A 5,713-nucleotide genomic window follows, 5' to 3' on the forward strand; every position below is an offset into this window, starting at 1 on the left:
AGTGCCTAAACGGTCAACAACCCAAGAGAAAAAAAAGAAAAAAGAAAAAAAAGACTATTAATAAGTAAAGAACACCTATAGAATGTGAAAATAGCAATTTGCTGAAGAGAATTTGCCCTTTCTTGGTTTCCAACATGGTTCTTCACTTCCAAATTTTGATGTGGAAGTCACTAAACTAGTCCATGTTCATAATCATAAGGTCAATGTTCTTCAATTCTAAACAACAGCCCAACAAAGCATCAGAAAATTACAAAGACAAAGAGCATATCAGTCTATGAAAATTGCGAGGACCTTTTTAACTAATTCATGGTGATTTTGTTTGCACACAAATAGATCCCAAATCCACTTACAATTACAACTTCCCTAGTATAAAATTCAGTGTCAATCTGTAGGCAAGTTTTGCATTGCTAACCCTGAAGGAACCCATATGAATAAGCTCAGCCCAGCATCCAGAAACGAACCCCAAGTACAAAAAGAAGTCGGAAGACGGACGAGAGGTAAAGAAAGACAGAGAAAGTCCCACATCGAAACACTATGAGAAAACTAAGCTGTATTTATAAGATCAGAAGAGGAAAGGACATAGACCGTACTTGAACAGGATCTGTTCTATAGGATCGTGTCTTTAAATTCTTGAATTCAAAGGATATTGGACCAAAAGTCTGGTGGATGAACAGTGGCTACTTGACTGGAGCGCCATTAGTGGTTATGTGGCCTAGTAACTAGGCCACATATCTACAGAGGATCGTTCTCAACTGGTTTGAGCTGGCTGCGATGGTCAAGTAGTTGTCTGACAGATTTAATCTCTCCCTCAATCTTTTTGCAATTTTGCTTATCGTGTTTTTTTTTTTTGGTAGGGGGGGGGGGGGGGCGCGGCTTTGGGCAGGCTTTTCATTCAACAAGAAACATGGCGATGTTTGGGGAAAAAAATTTAGGTTTTTTTTGATTTTTTTCACTAAAAGACAGAGTTTTTGCAAAATAAAAAAAAAACAAATCCAAACAAAATATCACATCCAACCCCATAATTATTTCATTTTTTCTCTCACAAACATCATATCCAACAATAAAAAAACTTAACTATCTTCCCAAACACAAAAAAAAAAAAAAAAAAAAAAAAAAAAAAAAAAATTCTTCAATAATACCCTATAACTAAAAAAACTACATAAAAACCCATTTCCCAAACACCCACATTAGTTTGATTTCTTTTTTACTCTTTTGGTGGATGTTTTTTCCCTCAATATTCTAAAAAATGAAACTATTTATGAAAATAATTCACTTTTAAAACTATTTATCAAACTAATCACTTTTATAAAATTGCAATTTAAACTTGAAATTGAATCTTTAACTTGTAATTTCATGTTGACATGTCCCTTAGTAGTTGCTGACATGTTCTATTTTTCTTTAGTTAACTTGAAATCACAGGTTAAAAACAAGTTAAAAATCTAATTTCAAAGTGAAATTGTAAGTTGAAGTTTGATTTCATAAAACTGGTTAGTTTGATGAATAATTTCAGAAGTAGAATATTTTTATAAATAGTTTCATGAGCTCGACCTCTCAGATGAGCAGGACCTTGATCGGCGGCTATTGGCGAGCCTGGGAGGTACACAGCTTAGTTCCCCCTTTTCACTTTACAGTTTCTGCTTAGCATTTCCTGCTTTACATTTGTTCAACACATGTACTTTCTGTTCTACGTTTTCTGTATCTGCTCATACACTGCATGCTTTCTGCCTTGCATTTTCTGTATGTTACATACGCCGCACACTGCACACCGTACACACAAAGTCTAATCTCTGCTCTACACTTGCACTTTCCATGCATTGTACTGCACTTTACTTTCTGTCTTTTCTGTATTCTGTTCATACACTAGATTGATCACATTTCTCTTGCAGCTGTGGGTGTACGCATACTTCTCGGTTCTCGCTCTAGAGCCTATAGCGGAGACCCCAGCGACAGTCCCGTTCTCTCGGGTATACGACGGCCAGCTCCATCGTACTTTGACACGGTCACGGCGCGCGAGGTAATTCCACAACAAAGTTATTCCGCTTTTCAAGCAACTTGATACACACACATTAGTCAATTGGCAACGACTAATCATCTTGTTCATTCTCTTATTATCAAATCACATGGTAGCTATGGGATGCGATACCATCAGGTCTCCGAGACCAGTACGAGACAGCTAGGGTTGTCGCTCGCTATCAAATTCTCCTCGACGGCCCGATCTGCTATGCTTGGTTCTTGAGCGAGCACTTTACACGCCAGACTTCAGGACTGTCTGCCCCGTTCGTATCGACAGCACCTCCAGCATCGATGAGAAAGACACACAAGCTTTCTGCTGAGGAGGTGATCCAATTTATGGTAGGGCTGGAAATGGATTACTTCCATGCAGAGAGCGACTACGCGACCCTTATTCAGACTCATTTGATGCCGCCTCTGATCGGCGTTCACGGAGGTGAAGGGGCGAGAGCTCCAGCTGCGAAAAAGAGAGGCAGAGGAGCCAAAACGACCAGGTCTCGTATGAGGAGAGATTCTGGGGAGGGTCAGAGATAGGGATGGCCAGAGCTGCCTACCTCAGTGACTTATCGGAGATATTCTGGGGAGACTTGCCAGATCCCCATTGAGCTTGCACCAGCTGATCATGCGCTCGTCGAAGTTCGAGGCCCGACTTCGGTATGCACCAAACTTTACATTTTGCATATTTACTTCATTTCAATTATGCTTTATAGAATATTGATCCCTTCAATGCACTTGCAGGCACCCATAGAGTACACAGGGCAGGCCCTTGAGCTAGTGGCTTCCTTGACAGAGATAGTGCAGACGAGCCTAGATCTGCTCAATCTCTACAGGATCCCGGTAATTTTTTCAATTTGCACTTCACATAACGAAGTGTTTCTGCTAACACATTAGCACTACAATTGTTCCACAGTACACTGATCTGACACATTGCACTAAAAACACTACATCGATACACTGTTCCCATACACTACTCACGGCATACATACACTGTAATCAGTTACTGCTCACGGCACATTCGTTGCAATCCTTCACTGTTCACAGCACATACACTGCAATCATATACACCATGAGTAATGCATTCTCGTAAATTTCCATTTTCAGATTCCTTTAGAGATGCCAGCCCCATCAGGCACTCCAGCAGAAGCAGCGGCAGGACCTTCAGCACCTCCTCCAGTAGCAGAGAAGAGAGGGAGACAGACTCAGACACACGGCCGAAGTAGAGCCAGAGGCAGCTGTAGCGAGAGTGGCCCTTCAGAGCCCATTCTGGGCGATGATGATGACGAGACGAGTGAGGAGGCTGAGGCAGCGAGTCCACAGTCCGAGTCATCTGATGGGGGAGGCGACGATGTCGGCTCAGATTCTGCCAGTAGTGAGGCTAGAGAGGCCAAGGAGGGTTCCAGTTTAGGCTTTGATCTAGCTTCAGACAGTGGTGTCGATGGTGACAGTGCTCTAGAGGCTGCTCGGTCGAGGAAGAGGACAGAGAGGGCCTCTCGAGCCTGAGATAGTCGGCACCAATTTAGATGCTTTTTGCTTCATTTTTCTTTTTGCTAGCAGTACTAGCACATTGTACAGCCTTAGGCAATTTTATTTTCTTAAAAACTGGTACTCTTTTGCAAAAAGAAACCATGATTGGAATGAAAACTCAGCTTTGGTTTAAAAAGTGTTGCATTTTACATTCTATGCATCGCATAACATCGCACAACATGAAAATGAGATTGATCTTTGTTTGAAAACTGCACAGTCAAATTGCATTGCTCTCAATCAAGTAGTGAACCAACTAACAACTGAAAGAACAAAACAACTCGATAAACAACACAAATGCAACTCGATAAACAAATCGCAACAAATCGATAAGCAAAAGTGCAACAAATCGATAACCACATACGTACAACTTACTAAACAAGGCCAGATGGTTACAACTTAAACAGACATGCTCAAGCCTAAAAAGAACCAAAACTAGACCCCGAAAAGTGCCGACAACAGAATACAACTACTGGAAACCACTGAATCTTCACACAGGAGATTAGTGAGCATGAAAGGGAGGTTACCGGCCATGGGGAATGACCTGCCGGCCACCACTGTCTTCTGCCGGCCATCAATGAGCTAGTGCTGGCCACTGATGAGCCCTTGCTAGCCATCAATGAGCCACTGCCGGCCATCAATGAGCAGCACCTCCGTAACGTTGATAGCTGTCCTCCACTCAATGCCTTATCTTCCATAAAGGTTCCAACTTGGTGGTTTCTTCATTTCAGCTCCATTTTTGGCCCAAATGGAACCATTCTTCGCCGAAAAACTCTCCAATTGGATTACAACTTTGGATAGCTCAGAAAAGTTAAATTTTCGGGGTTTCAGGCTAAACGCACTATTCCTGCTGATCCGTACTCCGCTGCGTTTTCCATTCCTCCATGCCGCGGCTAGATGTTGGAACCCAGTTACACATGTATTTAGCTTTGGTGGACAAGAGCTGTGCCCCACAATCGAAGAATTTCGAGCTTTGATGGAATCCGATCGTGATGAGGAGATCTTGCCCCAGTCTTGTTTTGGCCACATCCAAGCTTTGGGAAGGATGTGCGGGCTTACTTCACATGATGCTCGATCCTTGGTGCAAAACGGGGAGTTGGACGTCCCCAACTTGATTCATCGGTTTTCTAATGCCGGTGACCGCGGTGGCCACTTTTGGCAAGGCTTTCGGCAACATGCCCTCTGCTTGTGTATGTTAGCCCATTTTTTGGTTGCCCCTAGCTTTGGAGGGTCTAGCATTCGTTTGATCGAGGTTCCCAGGGCTTGAGAGAGGGCAAGAGCTGCATTGGCATGACATTAGCCGAGACTTTGATGGGCTTGGATGCTTTCCACCGTCGGGAAGCAACCAAGTTCGCAGGGAGTCCACTACTACTGCAGGTAATGTTTCCCACCCTTCTCACATGTGTTTCTCACATCACTCTGCCCTCAGGCTCTGTTTTTCTCTCAAAAACCCTTTCCTCACTTTTCTCTCCACGCACACCTCGCTATTTTTTAATCTCTTTTATTTTTCATCCCTCTTCAAGTATGGCTGATGGATAAGTTGAAAGTAGTGGACTCTTGCCCAGTATACTCAGCGCACAGCTATTTCTTCTGTCATCGGCTATTTGACTTCCCAAACGAGGGATGGTGGTGCCACTGGATGTGCAGCAGGTCTGCTGTTGACATTGCTTGGCGCTGCCCCTAGTTTGATCTACCTAAGATGAGTTACAGCATGTCCCGGCAGCTTGGCATTCAATTGGTTGGCTTGACACACTGTGTCTTCTATTTTCCAATCCGATTCTGGCGTCAGTTCGGACATGACCAGACTCGCCCAGAAGAGGGAATAGAGTACCCAGCTTCATTTCTGATCCGAGGCACATAGCTAGCTCGGTATGCCACACCATGGAGAACAAGAGAACTTCTGACCCCCGCTCCCACTTTCAGTTGTGCCCTTTCTGGCGAATGCATAGCTTGGCTTGAAGACGAGGCACAAACCGGGCCTACTTTGGCATCAGAAGCATCCACAAGCTTTGGGAGGGGACACAAGAACACCTGACTATGCCCCAAGTTTATTGCTTTAATCTGTACTTTCAAGTTTTCTTTATGAATATAATAAAAAGCAACTTCGATTTGTATCAAGAGCCGGAGAACTCTGTATTGAAATCAATGAAATTAAAGGTTGTGGGTATTGAAAATTTTCTGT

At 43.3% G+C, this 5,713-nt stretch overlaps 1 non-coding gene across 1 annotated transcript; it reads left to right on the forward strand.

The window, feature by feature from the left end:
* Window positions 1-579: 579 nt before the first annotated feature.
* On the forward strand, window positions 580-797 carry LOC145823161 (small nucleolar RNA U3). Its single transcript, XR_014365395.1, has one exon. It is a non-coding gene; the product is annotated as a small nucleolar RNA U3 (small nucleolar RNA).
* The last annotated feature ends 4,916 nt before the right edge of the window (window positions 798-5,713 follow it).

The sequence above is a fragment of the Camellia sinensis genome, chromosome 3 (genome assembly GCF_055761805.1).
Source record: "Camellia sinensis isolate YWXY chromosome 3, ASM5576180v1, whole genome shotgun sequence".
Classification (NCBI taxonomy): Eukaryota; Viridiplantae; Streptophyta; class Magnoliopsida; order Ericales; family Theaceae; genus Camellia; species Camellia sinensis.